Source organism: Melanerpes formicivorus, unplaced genomic scaffold, assembly GCF_026170545.1.
Source record: "Melanerpes formicivorus ecotype bairdi unplaced genomic scaffold, bMelFor1.0.p_v2 SCAF_22, whole genome shotgun sequence".
Lineage (NCBI taxonomy): Eukaryota > Metazoa > Chordata > Aves > Piciformes > Picidae > Melanerpes > Melanerpes formicivorus.
Window position 1 is genome coordinate 3,586,424 of NW_027142374.1, and position 21,050 is coordinate 3,607,473.

The window sequence follows — 21,050 nt, forward strand, 5'->3', positions numbered from 1 at the left end:
AAAGCCTCGGGAGCTGCTTTCACAACGTCCCGTGCTGAGATGATTCCGTTTCGTGTGCATGTCCAAAAGCCTGTCGTCAGGGGCTAGTTGAGGCTAGTTCCAAACACAAGCGCTCTGCAGGCTGCTGCCAACCCTGGGGACCTTAACGCCGATCAGCTTAAAGCTGCCATCTAATTACCCTCTTCCTTTGCACTGTAAACGCTGAGCTTCTTTCTCAAGCTCTTCTTTTTTTTTTAAAGGACAGTCATTAACATTCTTAATTCCAAACAAGCGCTGAGATTTTTTTTCAGTCACATGTTTACAGTATCTGGAAGAGCACTGGAAATCATCAACCCTCCAGACAAAAGCTGCAAGAGTCTGTAATGCTAGGGGGAAAAAAACCCAAGGTCTTTTAAAGCAAGTGTTTAAGCAGCAGCCAGGTTGGCCTCACTGCATCTCTTTCCTTTCACACGGTTGGCAATTAAATTATCAGTGAAAAATCAAGGGAGATGAGGGGATACATTTCTTGGGGAAAGGTTTTAGGGCTGCCAAGTCAGCGAGTCAGCAGTTACAAAAATAACCTGCAGCACACACCTCAGGAAGATAAAGTCCATAAACCTCTAACTTGACCATAAAAGGAAAGTCACCTTGATAATTGCTGGGTGGTGGTGTTTTTTTTTTAACAAACTCTTATCAGAGGGACCTGTTTTTTTTTTTCCTACCTCATGCAAACGGAGGAGAGGAGAGATGGATAGGACAACTGTTTCCCGGCTTGGAGCGAGGCTCCCCAGGAAAAGTTCCTCCATCCCTGGTGGGATTGGCCACCAGGTGCCTCTGCAGGGCACAGTTCCTCCAGCAGTAAATGGTGCAGGAGTCCCAAACTCCTGTAGGGACACAGGGAATGTTTATCCCTGCTGATGTTATGACCCAGTTTCTCCTTTTCCTTGGCACCTCTGCCCTGGCCATACTTGGCTGAACTGTGCAGTGCGTGGTGCTTTGTCAGGCAGGCTGGAGCTGTGTGGCTGACAGAGGATTAAAAGCTGCTTCTTCCATTTCCCTGACATTGCTGAAACACCCAAGGCCTTGTCAGAATCCTGATGTCACCTCTGCCTTTCCCCCCACACCAAGTGCCCACACACTTTGTTGCAGCAGGAGCAGGCTGTGCAGGTCTGTGCCGTGTCCTTGCTTTTCCTCGCTCCTGGGTGTTCATGGGAGCCTAGTGGAACTTCATTTCCATGGAAAAGGAAAGAAATGGGATAGAATGTGCCCTGGAAACAACACCCTGAGATCTGGGAGCCCAAGGTCAAAATCGTTAAGCCTGCTTTTTGACTACCAGAGCCAACCAAACAAGCAAACACCTCCCTGTGTGTGCACTGAGGAGCCAGTTAATTCCAATCGGATTAAAAAATGAGCAGCCAAGAGCAGGGAGGTTGGAAATGGGCAGGGAAGCTCACACACTTCCCAGCCTGTTTCACCACTCTGTCCTGAGCTGCACCAGCCTGTTAGAGAAAAACGTGATCCAGGGTCTTGCACTCTTGGAGTTTATGGCTGTCATTATCCTGCTCATTTGGTATTACCAAAAGCTTAAGAAAGCACAGGAGATGAGCAGGGCTGTGGGAGGGTGGGAGTGGCTCTGCAGGCTCTGTTGTAACAACGAACTGGCCAGAAACCCACCAAACAGGCCCAGCAGCACCTGGCATGGAGCAGGGGCTTGTGCTGGTCGACCCTGCCATGTGCTGCCTGCTTCATCAAGCTCACCAGAGCTGTTCTGGAGCCTCTCCTCAGCACAGAAAAAAACCCAACCCAGCCCCAAAACACAAAACCAAACACCTTTTGGGAATGTAAAAGAAGGAAAAGAGCCTGACAGTGCAGTTCTTCCCTTTGCAAAATGAGTCATTTAAAACTTACCCTCAGAGCTTCAGAAGAGAACTGGGTTGTGTGTAGGACAGTGTGGGGGCGGGAGAAGAGAGAAAGGACATTTATAGGTTCAGATTTAAACACAACTCAGGTGCTCAGATCCCACCCAATCCCAGAAGAAAAAACCACCTTGAAATGCCGAGGTGGATCTGTGAGCCTGCTCTTAGCCAGGCTCACCACTGAGGGATGCTGTGCTCCACGTTTCTGTGAGCCGGCTCCCTGCAGCTGGCCGGCAGCCAGGCCGGTGTTACATCCCTGCTGTGACACCCAGGTGTGCAGAGAAAGGGCTCTGACCTCGCCTTGCCCTGCTGTCCCGCAGCCATCGCAGTCCTGGTGCTGCACAAGGAGGCACACAAGTTCAAGTACAAATAGAGGGGCACCCAGAGGCACCTGGGATCTTCAGGACATCACTGCATGGCTCCCTGGGTGCATGGAGGGGCAAGCAGAAGTGATGGGGCACTTCATCAGTTTCTGCAGACGTAGTGGCTGGAGCATTCTCTCCTCATGGGAAACCCCACCTGACTTGAACTTTATCTCTGCACTTTGACTCGGGCTGTGCAGAGCACAGATAAAACAGAGCTCCAGCATGGGGTGGCTTGAGGACATATCATGGCCACTGTGCTCCCCGAGGTATTGGGGAGACTGTCTCCTGTGTGCCAGTGCAAGTCTGAGCAGGTGCCAGTGCCCACCCTGCTGTCCCCTCGAGAGGCATGACACCCTGTGCTTTATGACAGAGTTGGGAGTGCTTTGGCAGGCATGGCTGTCATGGAACTGCTGCCTCTTGTCTCTTCCTTCCGAGGTGTGCGATGGGCAGATGAGTGTTCCTGGGCTTTCTGTACCCGCAGCCATTTCAATCATCGCGCTGAGCACCCCAGGCCGTGTCGGTGCCACGAGAGGTCGCTCTGCCACTGCCGTTTGTCTCCGTCCCCTGTTACCGGCCGCCGGCCGCGACCGTCTACTCCGCACGGAGCCGGAGTACGCGGTGCTCGCCCGGAGCCCCGCACCGACCCCGAGTTTCTGCCTCTTCCTCGACGGTCTCTTGGCCACCTGCACGAAGCTGGCTCTCGCTGCGGCTCTAGCTGCCGGGAGGGCTGGGGAAGGGTCTGCATGACGCTGAGTTGGTGCCTGCTGCCTCCTTCAGATAGTCCCTGCTCCAGGAACCCCCATCCGGTCCCTGCCCCACCAGCTCAGCTACGAGGGGCTTTGGCTGCCCCGGGGTATTGCTTCCCTGCAACCCCCTGATGCCAAGGGGAGATGCTGGCCCCTCCAAACTTTGCTTCTTTACCCCGGGGGCTTAGCACCCACCCCATGAACTCAATACCTCTTTCCCACTTGAGCAGGGCTTTGGGGTGCCTCTTGTGATTTCAGGATAAGCTAAAAAAAACCCATAATCCTAGGTTTCAGGATATCTCTGGCAGTGCAGAACACTTCTCCTGGCACTGTGCCTTCTCAGCACCCTTCTGGTGACCACAGCTATGACCATGTGCAACACCAGAGAGTAGAGCAGCCTGTCTCCAGCACCAGCCAGGGTAATGGCAGAGCTAACACTGATTTCCAGGGCTGGCCTGCTTGCAGTTCCCTGTCCCCTGTCCTGCCCAGCCATCATCATCTGGGATGTGTTGTCTTCCTTCCCTGCCCGAGGGGACTGGTTGTGCCAGTTCTGCACATCTGAAGTTAGCTGGGGACAGGCTGGCCCCTCTGGCCTGTGTCATCTCTCAAGCAGCATACAGCTGGGCGGCTGTCTGCACGGCAGCTCTCAGCCAGATGTACCATCAGCATATTCATGCTATTGTTCCTGCTGATACCTCCAAAACTCTCGGAGGGGGTGGGGTAATTACCCTCCCAGCCAGAAGGGAAGGAGCAGCACCCCTTGGGCAAGAGGGGTTCAGCATATTGAGGTCATTTACAACCTTGCCAAGGGAAACCAAAACCAAGGAAGGCTACAGGGAGCTCTGGATGCAGATATGACTCAGGGGTGGATATTGGAGCTGAGATTGCTCCTTGGACCCAAGAGATGAGCAGTGCCACAGAGACTGGCACTATCCTGCATTGGTGTCTGTGTCAAGGGCATGCTGGGAGAGTCGCATGAGATGGAGCATCCCAGCATGCAGAGTTTGACAGCCTAATAACAGAGGGATGAGCAGGGAAGCTTGATGGGAAACTGGTGGGATTGGTGCTAAAACTCTTAGTGTTTTGATTGGTAGTTGGGTGATGGGTGCTAAGCAAGAGGGAGCAGCCCTGTGTTAGTCAGCCCTGCAAGGGGTGGAGAGAGGGCTCTGTGGACTGAGACAGGGCAGCAGTGGAACTCAAGAGTGTAGTGCCTTGAATTCAGGAGGCCAGAAAGGAGGAGATGGCCATCAGGTGATGATGGCAGTGCTAATGACGTTCAGGTGCTAACGACCATCAGGTGCTAACGACCATCAGGTGCTGATGGCCACTTCAGTGACGAAAGCCTGCCGCGGACTCTGAGTCCTGAGCCACTGCCCAGGGCAGGCTGCAGGCCTGTTTTCCAAGAGCTCTGGCTTTCAGCAGAGCTGGTTGCCCAAGCCATTTGCGTGCCCTGCTCAGCTGTGCCATGGCCCTTGCGAAACAGTGTTGATAAACACTCTGGGGCATGCCAAGTCCTGCGAGACGACAGCTGATGTGCTTGGGCTGCAGGGAGTGCCTGCATGAGGAGAGGAATTTTCCACTCCTCTCCAGTGAGCGTGTCTGACCCCGCTGGGGGACTGTCCCCAGCAAGGCAAAGACTCATTTGCTGGTGTCCCAGCTGCCCCTTTCTGGCCCTACAAACCTTGCCACACAAGTGCTGTCCTAAGCACGCAATCAAGGCAGGGGGTGACTGGGTCACCTGGAGTATGGTGGCACCCTACTGGGCTGTGCCAGGGTGCCACCATCCCTATGGTGACTCAACACCCCCATCTCACCATGGGCCATTCTTGTGTCCTGGTGGTGAGCTGTCTGGTAGCTTTCCCTTTCCAAGCTGGGGTGAGCCCTGCTCATGTCCAGTCCCTGTCCCAGGGTCTTGCCTTGCAGTGATACTGGTGTGCATCCTGGGGGTACTGGGTGACCCTTGCCAGGGCCCTATAGGCTCATGGGTCAGCTGTGCCCTGCTGTATCATCTTCTGGCATATTGGAAACATCTCAAAGAGCAGCAGGTCTGTGGTGTGAAAAGGGCATGCTCTGCCACTGGTATGTGGTAATTAGTGTACTAAAGGCCAATTTAATTTGCCCAGCTAATGTCAGGGAGCTGCAGCTCTCTGTGTCTGCCCTGTGGTCCTGCTGTGCTCCCAAGGGATGCATACAAAGCTCTCAGTAAAGGAAGGCAGAGCTTTCTCCAGGGGCTGGTCCAGGACCTGCCCAGTGTGCCTGTGCCACAGGTGTCCCTGGGCACCTCCGCTCCCCATCACAGCCTGGCATGTGCTACACCTCACAGGCCCAGTGCAAGGATGGGCATTTCAATCCCTGATATCATCATGTGTGGCTTTCCATGAAGTGCCCCCAAGGGCCAGGACTGTGCTGATGGAGAGGAGTGTAAAGGGCATCTGGAAAGCCTGCCAACAGCCACGGGCAAGCATGGCACCCACAGATGCCTGGGCAGCAGGAAAATCCAAGTATTTGGGGCAGCATCAGTAAATCATCACCAACTGACATCTGGCACAACAGGACCCTTTCCAAAGGCCACCTTCCCCATGGCCTCCTGTGGGAAGCCACCAGCATGAGGATGCACAGACCCAGGCCATCTGGGCTGTCCTGTGACCTCAGCAGCAGGAGCTCTAGAGCTGCTTGACTGGGGCCAGAGGCTTCCTCTGAGACCCAAGGCTCCCACAGGGATCAGCTTGGGAAAAGCACAGCTTGAGTTCCTCCTCCATCAATGTGCAAAGGAGCCAAACGTCAGCCAACACCTGGAGGGAGAAGACATGGGAGGATCACAACTTTCCTGCTGTGGACAGGACACTGGCAGTGAGGGCTCTGGAAGGGCTCTGCTCTCCCCCTTTTTCCTTCTTTCTCTCCTTCCTTCCCCACTTCTGTCCTTCCTTCCTTCCCTCTCTCTTTCTTTTCTTCTGCTCTCCCTCTCTCCTGTTTCCTCTTTCTGTTTATCTTTCTGTTTCTTTTTCTCTCTTTCCTCCCTTTCTTCCTCTCTTTTGCTGCCTCCTGAACATGTCCCCACTGCCACCCTGTTGCACATCCTTCTGGCCTCTGGTCCAGTGACATCTGCACATGAAAGGGGCCCATGTGCATGGCAAACACCATCACCCAGTCCCCTGGTGGGGGCTGTACTGCCCATGCCATCAGGACTGTGATGGGGTGGGCACAGCGGGCAGGGAGCAGTTATGTGTTGCTGGGAGGGCACTGCTGAAGTGCTGTTGCTGTGTAACCTCTGACATGGATGGATCATGGCTCCAGCACAGAGGAGTTGCTGTGTTACAGGGGAACAAGTCAAGCATTGGGTACCAACTCCTCTGGGGTTGTGCCTGTGGGGCATCCTGCGGCCCACATGAAGTGAAGGTGGGACAGCATGACAAGTCCCTGCCACCAAAGACAGGAATGGAGAAGTCATAGCTTCCATCACAGGTGTCTGCTGGAGTCCTTTGTGCTCTCTTTGTCTTGATTCAGACTATCAGCTCCCACACGAGCTACAGCCACCCCGAGGCTGTTCCCCTCTGTGTTACCCTTGGCAGTCTTAGTAGAGCTGGATTGGCATCTCCACCGTGACCTGAGACAGGAGGTGGCAGAGGAGGAAGGAAGATTTCCCTTGCTCCTGTGCAGAAAGGACTGGCAGTCCCCCAAAGTGAGATTTTCCCACCAGGTAGAAACAATTCCCAGTTCACAGGTTTCCCCCAGGGCTCCCTTGTGCTCAGATGCCATTGCCTAGAATTGCTTTGGCAGGGTACCCGCCTGTTGCCTGCTTTGTGTCTTGCCCACAGGGTGAATAAAAATGATTAGTTGGTGTTGCACTGCATGGCCAAATGCCTGCTGTAGTTACAGGACCCAGCCAGCATCACCGCTGCTCACAGCCCAGGGTGGCTCATGCTGTTTTGCACTGGCTCTTCCCCCTGCACCATGTGTGATGGTTGTGCCAGCCCAGCTGGGCACTGCTATCACTGACATCTGCTCTGCCAGCAGTGGCAGGTCAGGCTCCACCATTCCTCCCTGAGTCCCTTAAGGCTTCAGGACGGTGGGTGCTGGATCAGGGCATGATGGAAGTCTGACCCTCGTGAAGACAGCAGCTGGGTGATGGGATGCACCTGCTGAGGGAACACTCCCTGGAAATGGCACAGAACCTGATGCTGTGCCCAGTACACACTCTTGGATGGAGATGGGGATATGAGGAAGGGACAATGAGTGGTTTGCTCATGGAGCAGATGGCTGGGGAACAGCAGTGAGGCTGCATTCTCCTCTCGGCCCCAGCTTTGGCATTGTGGTTTGCACACACAGGCAGGGGCAGCAGGATGCTTGATGCCAGCACATTCTACACTTGAGGAGAGACAGAGCTTGGGCAAAAAGCACTAGAGGAGGCAGCAAGCCCTATCCTGCCCCTGGATACTTGGGACACGGTGTTCTCTCCAGCAGTGATAAGGACAATCAATAACAGCAGGCAGCTGGGACGCGAGCCCGGCCCGCAGCCAGCGACCTTCGGGAGCTGGGTCACTGGAGCAGGCGCAGGCGTCCTTGGCAGCACTGCAGGGAGCAAGTGGAGGCAGAGAGCTGCTGGAGCCTGCAGCTGGCACCCACTGGCATGGCCCTGGGCCTGCAGCCCCCCAGCCCCACAGGCAGCTGCTGCTGAGTGGCTCAGCCCCGCGCTGCGCTGGCCCACGGAGACGCAGGGCTGTGTGCCCCAGGCGCAGGCGCAGGGAGGCTCAGCCAGCTCTGGAGTAACCCTCGGCGCTTACATAACATCTGCAGTTACAAACCACTGCACAAACATGACCCACTCGCCCAGATCACAGCCCATCTCAGCAAGACCCTGATAAAGCACAAAAACCCCACCCCCCAGCCCGGCTGCTGGGCCAAGCCGGCAGGGACTGTTTGGGTCTGGTGACGTGGAAGGGTTTGTGGTGCCACTGGCCCAGCAGCGGTGCCAGGGCTCCAGCTCTACGTAACAGCCTGGAAGCTTCGAGCTGGCCCAGGGCCAGCCTGGGCGTCTGGCTTGCAGCAGCTTCTGGCTCTTTCTGAGCTTCTGGGAACTGCAACGAAGCTCGAGGTTTTGCAGTTCTCCAAGGGAAAAGAACTGTGGGGCCACACAGTCCCACCACCTCCTCCTGCCCCAAGAGGACAGTCGTGGCCCAGCCCCACCGAGTTCAAACAGCCAGTTCTGGAGGGTTGCAATCAGAGGACCCCAGCCTCAGACCAGACTCCCACTGTCTGATGGAGACAGAGGCTCGCTCTTTCTTTGCTGTCTAAAGACTGCTTCTTCCAGAGCATGGCTGTAGCAAGGGGAGCAGGATGTGCTGCTTCATGTCCTGTCCTCTGTTTTTTGGGACAGGGCAGCATCATCCCCATCAGTACTCTCAGTGGAGAGGTTCTGGTCATGGCACTGTTACACCATGGTGCCAGTGGGCACTGTGCTCCTCAGCGTCTTCTCTCCCAGCTAAGGTGCCACAGGGGATGGTCCTTAGCCCAAGCCTGGATGTGACACCAGCTGATCCCAGCTCTGCCTGGCAAAAATGAGAAAGGATCTGAAGTTAAGAACAATGTCTGCTTGCAGGCAGCCTAAGTGCCCGGCTCCTCTGCAGGCAGCCTGCTCACCAGGCACACACAGCAGTGGAACTGTGATGTGGCCCAGTGCTGCATCTAGCTGGGGTTCCTTCTGGGGGAGTGTGGAGATGCTGGGGGAACGTCCCAGTCTCAGCTGGATGCCCTCCATCTCAGCAAGGAGCCATTGCCCTGTGCAGGGCAGTGGAAGAGGATCAGTCCTGAAGCACAGCTGGTACTGCTGAATGCAGGCTTGGGCTGCTGTGTTTCCAGCAGCTGCTGGCACAGAGAACAGAGATGTGGCTGGGGAAGCCTGGGAGAAGCCACCAGAGCGAGTGAGACAGGCCATACATGTCTCTTTCCCACGGGACAGCTTGCAGGCTCCTCAGCAGAAGCAGCAGGAACAGCATTGTCACTGTTACGCCACCCTGAGTCTGAGCCAGCAGATTCAGAGCTGCCCAGCGGGGTTTTGTTGCAGGAGTGGTCAGCTTTTTGCAGCAACTGGAGGAGCTAGCCCCTTGCAGCCCCTTCATAGCCAGCAAGCTTCTGGATGGCTGTGGCTTTTCCTTGGAAGCTGCTGGAGGCAGTCAGAAACCAGACTTCTAGGAAAAATCTGGACAGGTGGGTCCAGCAAAGGCCCAGCATGTACTGAGCCCCTTGCAGTGTGCAAAGCTGGGTCTCTGGGGTAAGGGAGCAGCCTGGTTTTGGTGGCCAAGAGCTTTGCCAGGCCCTCCCTGCCAGGGAGAGCAGTGAAGCTGAGTGCTCCTGATGTTGGGACTCTCTCTTCTGCTTGACCTCAAATACACCTTTGGGCCCAGGGCAGTGGAGGAGGCTCCCAGTGAGCTCCACTGCAGCAGCAATGCCTTATCCCACCCTCTGTGCGCTGCTGTGCACCTCCCAGGGAGCAGCACAGTGCTCCTCATCCCTGGCACAATGGCCACTGCATCCTTCAGGGGGACTACTGTTTCTGATGTCCATGCTGGGAACATCCTGCCGATGGGAAGCTCTTCCTGAGCCTGGAGACAACAATTGGGGCAGCTCTGCCTTTTCATATCTGGGACAGCCCCAGGCACTCTGCAGCTTGGCTTCCTCCTCAGAGGAGTCTCACAGCTGGGAGATAGAGGACTCAGGCTCCACAGGAGAGCAACCCCACTGCAGGCTAGGTTTTTGTCCCTGCCTTTCACTAGTTCAGCATCTGGCCTGTTCTTCATCTCCCTGCCTGGGGCTGGTGAGGAGCTGGTGGAAGTCACAAGCAAGCAGCTGGCACCAGGCAGTTCCTGCTGCACCAGGCCACGAGCACCGAGCAGATGGAGGGTGCGCTGCTGGTATGGGGGAGGGCAGAGCTGGGCTGCACCCACAACTTGTCCCCACACTGAAACTTGAACCAGTCCTTGTCTTAGGCAGGTTGAAAACAAGTCTGCTGCAAGACCACATGAAAGTGCATGAACCTGTAGCTTTCTGCTGGCTCTGATCTTGCCTGTTCCCCAGTGTGCTCGGTGCAGAGCTGCTGAGGTCACACAGCTCCTCAGGACACCCTGTCTTAGGTGAAGGCAAACCACACCAGCTGCCACAGAGCCTGCCCTCACCTTTAAAGCCCTGCCAGGAGCCATTCCCTCTATTCCTTGATCTATCCATGGGGCTTCTTTGAACAAACCTGGGGCTCTCCCCACACCCTGCCCATGGTGGGAGGCTGGTGACAACAGAAGAGTGGTGCTGCTGGAACATGGTGGCTCCTGAGCTGGATGTGAAGAGTGAATGCTGTGCCATCCTTAGGGCATTTTTCAGCACCATGGTTTCACAGGTTGGTGGGCACCAGAGGGAGGAAGAGGAGTTGGAAAACCAAACCATTATCTAAGGCTACACAGTGCTGCTCTGGCCAGCCCATAAGCTCCTCACATGACTAGCCAAGCGCCCTGGGGGAGCACCCTGCCTGCTTTGGGTGCCTCCTGCCTGAGCCACCATCCCCTCCCCGCTCTGCTTCATGCAGGGTGACAGTGGCCTGAGTCAAGACATGATGCCCAGTCATGCTGCAGCACCACCAGCCTCCCACAGTCCCTGGCACAGGGCACACTGTGACCACAGCAGGAGCAGCTGGGGAGGGCTGAGAGTAGGGGGTCAGCCTTGCTTTTGCCCTCAGCTGGGTGAGCCCCAGGCTGGACAAGGCTGCAGCCTCCTCATCTCTACACTCACTTGGTTTGTGCTCCATCCCTTTTGTCCTCTCTCCTGCTCAGCTCTGCTGGCCTCCCTCTCCCTCCAGGGCAGCTGTTCCTTGCTCACCTCACCCACTCACGCTCCTAGATGTGGCCAAGGAAACCCTGCTCCTCACCTGCTGCTTGACCTCAGTCTGGGGGTGTTTAACACCTGGTGGCCTTGTACTGGGAGAGGGGTCTTGTCAGGTTCCAGGGTGATGTGCTTGGCTCCTGGCTGTCAGGCACAGGATCAGGCCCTCATTACAATCCTTTGGATGCAGAAAAGTCTGTATTGGATGTTGGGCATCAGCTTTTGTCCCTAGAGTTGCTTGGAAGCTCCCAGTTGCTGCTGGAAACTGGGACTCTGTCACTGGCTGTGATGCTCTGATAGCTGAAAGTAAAGGTGGTGTAGTCCAGTAAGGGGTGTTGATGCCCAGCTGGGGGAAAATGCCCTTCCCTTTGGTCAAAGAGGGCTGCCACCTTTATGGCTCAGTCTCTGAGCGGCTGACACCGGAGCCCTGCAGCCCCAGCAGCCCCTCCCTGTCTGGGGGAATGAGGCTGCCTGTCCCCAGGAGAGCCTGGGGCTGCCCAAAGGTAACCCAAACCCACTGCCTGTTGCTGCCCTTTGGCAAAGCCATGCTGGCATGCTCCCTGGCACATGTCTGGCAGTGGCCTTGTTTCCCTCACTTGTTCTCTGCCCCTGTTCAGAGCGGCTGTGCGTGGGGCAGATAAGAGCCGTGCGGGGGGGGGGGGTGGGGTGGGGATGGGCGGGGAGGGTAGGGGACAGGACGACAGGGACAGAGCTGCTTGGCAGCGTTTGGCAGTGTTTGGCTCTCGCTCCTTCCTCTGTTCAGCTGCCTGTGGCTGGGTGCAGCCCAGCGGCAGCTCTGCTACCCTGGCTGCTGGTGCAGCCCAGAGGCATTCCTGCAGCCCTGGGTGCTGGTTGCAGCCTGGCCGCCCTGCCCATAGGGGTACTCGGGCAGCACCCCCGAGCCCACGGAAGGGCCGGGAGCGTGGCCAGGAGGTGGCAGCAGCTCCTCACTGTGGTGCCAGCCTGGGGGTGCAGGGCTGAGACCCCTGAAAAGAAACATTCCCGCTGCTCCTGTCCCAGTGAGGAGGGCACAGGGAGAGGAAGGCAGAGCTCTGCGAAAGGGCTGCCAGGACAGACGAGCTGGAGGAGGCTTTGGTGGCACGCTGCGGGACGGGTACCCGGGGATATGGTGTCTCTCTGAGCAGGCACAGCTGGGCTACGGTTGAAGCATCTCGCCGCTGGGCCCTGTGGGGCGTTGTGGTTTGAGGCAGCAGCGAGTGGAAGTCGGAAAGAACAAACTGTTCAGCCGCCAGCCCCTCCAGCTTCTGCTTTCGAAGTTATCTCAGAGCCCAAACAAACAGCGAGGTTCTGGCGCAGCTGCAGGCTCGGCAGTGCTGCAGGCACAGCCCATCCTGTCCCCACAGCCCAGTCAGTGGTGCTGGGCCATTGCCTGCTGCTGTACTCTGCAGGATGGGCAAGGGGCTTTGTGCCTCACCCCCATCAGGGTTGTGCTATCCCTTCCCACACGACCACAAATGCCACTTGGCACAAGGCAGCTTTCCTGGGTGTCCCTTTCCAGCAGCGGCTGGAGGTGCATAGATAGACAAGTCTTGTGCCTTGGTAGGGGTTCCTTGGCACTCTGCTCGGTCCTGCTTGGCCACTGGCACACGGCATGAGACTGCCATGCCCATGCCATGTGCTGGAATTCAAGTGCAGGGTGGAAAGACTGGCTCAGAAATGCTGTAGCCAAGCTGTGTGAAGAAGGAAGGTGCTGACTGACCACCCCTCAGTGCTTCAGTGCAACCCATAGCTCTGGAGATGGTCATGGGCTGCTGGACCCCACTGCCCAGGGAGGACCCATGTGGGTCAGCCATGCATGGGGAAAAGGACAATCTGTGGGACCAAGCAGCCACCAGCTTGAGGGATGTAGGATGTGACCAAGAATGGTGCAGAGAAAGGGAAGCTGTGCCTGGAGCTGAGCAGCAGTGGAGAGCCTGGAGCAGTGTCCTGTGGGTGGCACTTCCAGTCCCAGCCTGTGGCTGAAAGGGGAAGCTGCGGCCGTAACCAGCTCTGCACAACAAGGCAGTGTTGTGGTGGCGTCACCAGTGCCAGGCTCACAGGCGGGGGGTGCAGGTGGGAGGGGGCAGTGAGAAAGGGGTGGGAGCCCTGTTACGTAGAGTGAGTCCTCCAACCTTCCTTCCTGCGCCGGCCGCGGGTATTTAACCCGCGGAGCTAAAATTATCTGGGGCTGCTGAGCAGCCACCCGAGCTGCGGCTGCCACGGGCACGGCTGCCACCGGCCTGGCTGAGGGGCCGGCAGGCACAGAGCTCCCAGGGGCTGTCAGCCACCACCCAGGCAGGCTGTGCTGTGCTGTGCTGTGCTGGAGGGCAAGGTACGGCCCCAGCTTGCTGCCTCTGCAGCTGCAGAGAAGAGGCTGTGCAGACCCCGAGGAGGACACAGAGAAGGAAGGAAAAGTGGAAGGAAGGGGTTCTCCATGAGGCATCAGTTTACCCCAGGCTGGGCCAGGACTGGTCCTCACTGTTGTTTCCCATCCCAAATTGCCACCGTTCATGAAGGGCTGGTGCAGGGAGGAGGGCTGAGGCACCTGCCTCTTGCAGCCTTTTCTGTCTGCATTTAGACCATTTTGAACTCCCTTATGAATCCTACTCCTCCTCCCAGGGAAGGCCCTTGTTCCTCTCTCCCAGCTTGCACCTTCTAGGGAAGCACCAAAGATCCTGTCCCTCTGCCCAGCACGGGAACGAGTGTTCTCCAGGTGCAGCAGCAGGAGGTCCCTCGGGCAGCTTGGATGAAAGCAGAAATTGTTCTGTTGGTTAAAAAGGGCCTGATAAGGGGGAGGGGATGAGAAGAAGACCTGCGAGGATGGGGTCCCCCCTGCACCCTGGCCTGTTCAGATGCCACAGCTGCACCTCTGATTTGGACTGCACAGCCCAGAAACTCCACCTTCTGCCATGCACCTATGGCTCACCTCCTGCAGGAGCTTTTGACCATAGCGTGGTGTCTCCACTGCACCAACGGGATCCAGGGTCCTCAGTGTCTCAACGGGCAAAATGGACACCTGAGAGCTTTACAGGACCTCAGTCTTTATAGAATTTGGGTCAGAGGCACTCCAGGATGTTTTCTGAAGGCACTGATGTCCATCTCTGGGTGCAGGCAGATGTTTCCCCTGTCAACACCAACACATGTTCACCAAGGTTTGAAGAAGAAAAGCTGCAAATGAGGGTCAGGGCAAGGCTCAAAACATTGGGAGCACTGGGAGGATGGAGAGGGTGTTTGGCTGGTCTGGTGTTGGAGAGGTGCTCATGGAAGGTAAGACTGGGCAGAGGGGGAAGGAACAGGATGAGTCTGGAGATTGTGCCCTGGAGCCAACTGAGGTGCATGGTGCCAGGGTGGATGGTGCCCACATCCCTCTGGAGGTGCTCCCAGCTTTCTGCTCCCACGTGTAGGTTGCATCAGGCCAGGCCAGGCTGAGGCAGCTCTGGTTTGGGCTGGGATTCTGCAGCTAATGGGAAACAGGGAGCTGGGAATGAGGAACTAAGGCACGGCACGAAGACGCCCGGTCATTGCAAAAGGCTCAGCCAAGGGCCAGCCCAAGATGTGGAAAGTGCTTGGGGTTAGTTTGTGCTTGAGCTTTCCATCTCCTCCAGCCTCCCTGTGCTCTGCTGAGCAGAGTGTTTGCTTTCACTTCCCCTCCTGGTCTCCAAGGCAGACAAATGCTGGGAACTTTCCACATCCCAAACAACACAAACAAAAGGCATGCAAGAGAAAACAACGTTCAGATTTGGAATTAGAGAAGGAATCCATCATTTCCTACCCAAAAACAATCCACACTTGGCGGGGAGCTGGGGAGGGAATGGAAACAGCCACCTGAAAAAGCTGAATTGGTCCTGGTGGCCCAGCTGAGCTGCTCAGCTTGGGGCAGGTGGTCTCTCTGGTCACCCCAGGAGGCCCAAAGGCTGAGCCACCTACCCCAGGGAAAGGTTTTGGGGTATTTTAGGGCACTTTGGAGCAGGCTGTTAGCTCATGAAGAGCTGAGCATTGGTGAGAACAGGGCTGGAGGCTGGAGGTGAGGAGGTGTCAGGCTGTAGCTCTAACTTTGCTGGCTGATTGTCCCAAGGAGACAAGTTGGGTCAGGCATGGGAACACCTCCACACGTGGGTATGAGCGTGTACTTCGTGCTGTAGCCTGGGGTGGTTTGAGCTGGCTCTGGCCACCCCCGAGTTGGATCTTCTGTCCTCTGGTTACAGATTCCCAGCCCCTAGTGCTGGCTGGAGCCATTCACATCTCACAGAAGTGCTCCAGCCTGAGCTTGGTGCTGCTGCCCAGGAGCTCCTGGGTGGCAGATCTTAGTTGCCCTTGTCCCCTTGCCACTTCCCACCCTGCTGAGCACTGGCTGACAGCAGCCTTTAGCCGGGGACAGTCCTCCAGGGTGTCCCAAGAACCTTATCAGAGATACCAGAAGGGGGTGGCAGGGACACGATGGATGACAGGACTCCAGCGGTTTGGCACGGATTCCTTCACCTCTTGAGAGAGGAGAGGACAAACCACCGTGTGCAGATTCTGGTCTGGATGGACATAGGCACAGGCATGGCCCTGTCTGACCACATGTACAGTGGGGTCAGAGCAAGGAGCCCCTGCCCTGGCCTGGTGGCCAAGTGCTGCTGTGGAGCAGGTTGGGAAACAAGCCAGCGCCTGCAGCCCCATCTCACCTGCCCTGGCCCTCCACTCCTGCGGAGAAGGGCAGACCTGGATTAGCCGTTCCCAGCACATTCCAGGTATTTACCTCCTGAGACTCCCCCTCCGAAGACCTTTGCTGATGAAAGGCACAAGACCTGGAGCAGGCGTTTGGCTGATGAAAGACTCAGTGAAAGTTGCCAGCAGAGCAAGCTCCCTGTGGGCTTGCATCAGGCACCCAGGTTTGGCTGGGGTGAGAGGCACGGCCAGCACCCAGTGCCCTGCAAAGCTCTTGCTTGTCTCATGGACCTCCTGCCCCAAGGAGAGATGAGGGAGCTGCTGCTGCCTGATCCTGCTGCGGAGACGAGCAGGGGAGCTGGAGAGTGTGGCTGTGTCTGCCTGAGTACCCCAGAAATGGGGGTTCTCTGGGCCTCTTGCCCATCCATCTGCCCTCAGTGCAGCTGGGGCACAGCTGGGTTTCAGCCCAGCTTGGATGCAGGACCTGTGGTTGGAGTGTCCAGCCTCTACTCTGGAAGCTGACTCACAGTTTAGGGGATAAAACTGCTTTAATTTTGGAACACACTGTGCCCACAGAGTGCTTTTCTCCAGCAGCTCTGGTGGTGCCCAGCATCCCCTGACGAGCAGCAGGTCTTGGCTGGGTGTTTGCTGGGAGCCCCTCAGGCATGCACGTGGCCATGCTGGGCTCTTCCCTTGTCTGCAGCTCTGATGAGACTCCTACCAGCCTGTTCACAGCACAGCATGATGACCTCAGCCTGATGTAAATCTCCTTGTCAGTGACAGGGAAAAAGGAAAGCCAGCAAAAAATATGGATCCTGGGCAATTTCTTTTGTAGCAGCTCCATCCAGCTGGGACCAGTGAGGAGGCTGGATGGATTGTTGCTTTGCCAGGCACCAGGCTGAATCAGGAGGCTCATCCTGAGCCAGGACCATGTGTGCTGGGATATTAACCCAAAGTTGTGGAGCATTTGTCTTTTCCCCTGTCCTGTGCAGGGAACAGGCCCCCAGGGCACAGGTAGTCTATTTGTGTGGGCATTGCTGGCTTGGGAGCATGGCACTGGGTCTGGGAGCAGAGTGAGGACAGAGGTGGGCTTGCTAGAGGGGAACCCAGTGGGTGTTTTATGGTCATAGTGTGACTGCCTTGGCCTTGGCCTCATGGCTGGCTGGCTGCAACCTGGTAAGCAGAACTTCCCTGGTGAGACAAGATCTTCTCCTCAGGAGCCCCCCTGTCCTGGTGCAGCAGGACCTGCCTGTTTCACCCTCAAAGCCATTACACTGGGGCTGGATGTGGGGTAAGCTGCCCCCAAACCTGGTTCACTTGAGAGCAAATCCCAGCTCCATGCCTCTCCTTCCCTCACAGGTTATTTTATCCCAGTGCAAATACATCTGGACTGGCTCACAGCTCTGTTTTCTTCTTAGGGCAGAGAGTTGTGTCAACAAAGCAAAACTTCCTCCTTATCCTCCCCTTTCTGATTGTTTCCATATGGATCCAATTTCACCACGTCCCAGAGCAGGGCTGGGCTCCCTGCTTACATAAAGTTGAAAACAAGGGATGAGACACTGCCTGTTGGCAGGAGAGCACGTCCTCCCTGCAATGCCCTTGGAGCACTGGTCAGCTTCCAGGCTTGGCATTTCCAGGTGCCTGAGACCTGTGGTCCTTCCTCAGGGAATGCAAGCCTGGGTAACACTGCTGGTGGTGCTGCAGTGCCCCAGGCAGGGCTAGGGAGCCATGGCTGGGCCACGCACTTTGCCAGCTCTGGCTCAGGCTGAGCCCTCCCCAGCCATGGCAATGCCCTGATGCCTACCCTCCTATTGGAAGGGGCCAGTAGAGCCTGGTGGTGGTGGTGAGGATGCTCTGCTACCTCTGGCCTGGCAGGCAGTGCCAGTGCCCCTGCAGATGGCCAGTACTGTATTGGGCACCTGGCAGCTCAATCTCTTGGCCTCTTCCCCTGGGTCACAGCTCCTGCACCGTGTTTTGTGCAGAAGTCACCCTGCTTGGCTTGTGAAGAGGGACATGGTCCTGCTCCTCTCCTGCTCCTTGCCTGCTCAGCATGGACATGGAAAAGGAGAACTTTCCCTCCCTCAGGTCATGATCAGGCAGTGTCCACTTCTGTTGAGCTGAGTTTGCAGAACACTGTGATCTTTGCAGAAATCCTGTCTCCAGGAGGAGGGAATTATCTCAGGAACCATTGCACTGCTCAGAGGCTGGGTGCTGGTGACTCACTTGTGATGAGCTTTGATCTCAGTGAGCAGCTTCATTGAGGGTCTGGAGCTGTCTGGCATTCCCATGGCTCCTTGCCAACCCTACACAACACCTCTCTCCATGAACTCAGCACTCATCCACACCTCCCCTTGGCAGATGCTCTACAGGCAGATGCTCCTACTGCTCTACAGGGCATAGGGATGGCAGAGGATTTGTCCCAGAGCTAGGGACTGGAGAGGGGAGGTTTGGTGTTAGGTTCAATGAGGCCTGCAAAGATGCTGTGAGGCACAAGTCAGAGGCTACTAATGGAGACCTGGCAGTTGTCACAGCAGTGTCCCATAGTTGCTGAGGGTGAGCTTCTGCAAGCTTTTTTTATGCCAGCTCTAGTGTTTAACTCCTGTAGGTGCCACCCAGTGATCCAGTATTCACCCAGTGCCCCCAGCACTTCCCATGCACTGGGCTCTCCATGCAGACCTTGCCTGGGGTGACCTGGCCCCAGGAGCACCCAGTGCCATGGCCTGGGCTGTGCTTGGGCCCGTGGTGGCAGCAGAGCTGGAGATGCTCAGCAGCTCACAAAGACCTTTCTGTCTGCAGTGGACTCACTGCATTGTCTCCCATCCCAACTTCAGAGCTGCTGCACACAGCACTCATCTTTCTGGGTCACTGAAAAGGGCCTTTGTGTGCCACAGAAGTGGTCCTCTCCCCACGCAGGGTCTTTCCCTTGCTCCTCAGATCACACTGCTTTGTTTACACTGGGTTTGACTGGAGCATGAAGTATATTCTCACGTGCATCCATCCTCATACTAGAGCTGCCAGGCCTGGCACTGCCAGGCAGAGAGAGATGTGCTTTGGTTGATTGGCTCTGCCTGGCAGTGCCTCTGTCTGTGCCCTGCAGTGCAGACTGGCTTTGCTGCTCGGGGATGCAGCCCTGGGAGCGATAGTACTCTGGGCAGCTCAAGTGTCCCTTGAGGACAGTGGCACAGTGGGAAGGGCAGGAGTGGGGCAGTGTGGACTTTGCATCTGCTGCTTGGGCTTTCTGGGCATGGAGGGGCTGGCAGGACTCAGCCACCCAGCACCCCAGGATAGAGCTGTGGGGACAAAGAAAGCTCCATCAACCCAGAGCAGGGTCCATGGGTGGTGGCTATCTCAATCCCCTGGCCACCTGGAGACTAGCTATGGGACTTTCCTAGGGACTCCAGAGAGCATCATCTCTGGGTGTCTTTGAAGCCAGACTTTGGCTTTCCCAAGAGAGATTTTGCCCTGAATCAAGAGTTGCAGAGCCCAACGCCCCCGCAGCACCTCGGGGCCTGGGATTATCCCTGGTGTCTCAGCAGGATGTGTGGAGAGAGCAGGACCAGCTGCAGTCAGAGATGACGGCAGGGGAGGGCAGGGCATAAGGCAAAGACAGAAGGGCAGGCCTGGGAGAGTGCCAGGAGACAGATTTTTGCCAGCAGCAGGCTGAGGGCTGTGAGCAGGGAAATCTGCTCCTCTGTTGCCTGCTTCATCCTCGGTGGGCTCAGGGTCTGGGACCTGAGGACTTCCTGGAGCAGGAGAATCAGCTCCACCCGTGCTGCCCTCCCAGGAGCACAGCCCCAGGGCTGGGGCAGAGAGGGCAAGGCTGAGGCTGGGCACGCGAGCCTGTGCGGCTGTCCACAGACACGAGCTGCCCTTGGCCGGATCCCACGGGACCCACAGGCCCCAGTGGCAGTGTGAGACACACAGGTGGGCACAGAGGCCCTGTGCACCCAGCTGGACCCCATGGCTCCATCGATCAGCTTGGGAGCGGGCGCGGGGGTGTGCGCCAGAATGCTCAGCACAGCCGGCAGCGACTGCTGCCAGACTCCTCTCTCCTACCATTCCTGGTCTGTTTTTTTCTGCTCAAAACTCAGCATTTAGTCATTTCACACCCCAGGAACATCACTGCTTTCTCTCAGCAGCTAAACTGATGCCTTGAGTGGGATGTGAGGAGCTGAAGGCACGTGGTTTCCTCATGGTCACCATCTCCCCTTGCTGTGTTCTGCCCGTTGCTGTGGAGATGCCACAGGATGTGTAGGCTGCATGCAAAATGCCCATCTGATGGGGGGGCACACCCAGAGCACAGCCCAGCACCTCCCATCTCCCATTTGATGGGGGGGGGAGGCACATCCAGAGCACAGCCCAGCACCCCCATCTCCCATTTGATGGGGGGGCACATCCAGAGCACAGCCCAGCACCTCCCATCTCCCATCTGATGAGGGGGCACATCCAGAGTACAGCCCAGCACCTCCCATCTCCCATCTGATGGGGGGGGGGGGGCACATCCAGAGCACAGCCCAGCACTCCCATCTCCTTTTGACTGCGTGCAGGGAGCACCTTGCCATTGAGCACCCTGGCTTTGTGGTGGCTGCTGATGGAGCAGCGATCCCCAAGCACAGGATCCCTGCTCATCCTCGCCCCAGGCAGAGCAGGAGGGAGCTGGTGTCTGCCTTGCTTCTAAGGACTGCACCAAAGAGGAGAAAAGGCCCTTTCCCAACACTAGCCACAAGCTGCTGTTTCCCAGCTCAGCCTTCAGGGCAGATCCTCTCTGCTGCACACGTGTGCCCAGACATGACCCCGGGGTCTAGCTTGCCCTGCACCCTGTGCCCGTGCTCCAGTCCTCTCTCATACCTGGGCTGCAGCAGCATTACCCCAGCTGCCAGGACACGTACAGCTGCAGCTCCAAGGCTAGTGGGGCATAAACTCACACTCTGCCCACCTCTGCAAGGCCCTCTCTGGGGGCACCCCTGCAGCGCCCATTTTCTCTCTCCCCTCCCACCTGGTTATTAAGGTTTTGCCCTTATTTCAGCAGGCAAACCCAACCACTTTCCTTGCACCTCCCCTCCACCCCTCCCTCCCCACATCCCAGCTGCTCTTCCTCTTGTTTTCAGCCGACTACTACCCTGGAGATAAAAATAACAAGGAATTTACAGCCCTTGACCTTGGACTCGGCCAAGCGCAGCGCTCCAGCTTTGTGCTGCGTCAGCAAAGCGCCTGGTGGCTCGTCCTGGGTTCTCCTGCAAGTCCTGTTTCCCGGCAGCGCAGCATCAGGATGAGGCCCCGCTGCCAGAGGCGCTGTCACCTGGTCCCCTGAGAGGAGCGAGATGTGCCCTGTGGGCACGGGGGGAGCCGGGGTGTGACCCCAGGGCTGGGTCCGTGGGAGTTCGGTATTTCATCCTTTCAAGTAAGGTATTGTCACCGCCTCTCTGCTGACATTTCCTTTGTGGATGCTTTTAGCACGTATTTAGGAAAGTTTCCAGGTTTTCCCCACCATAATTGGGAAGGCAGGAAACTCACCATTTGTGTCATTGCCT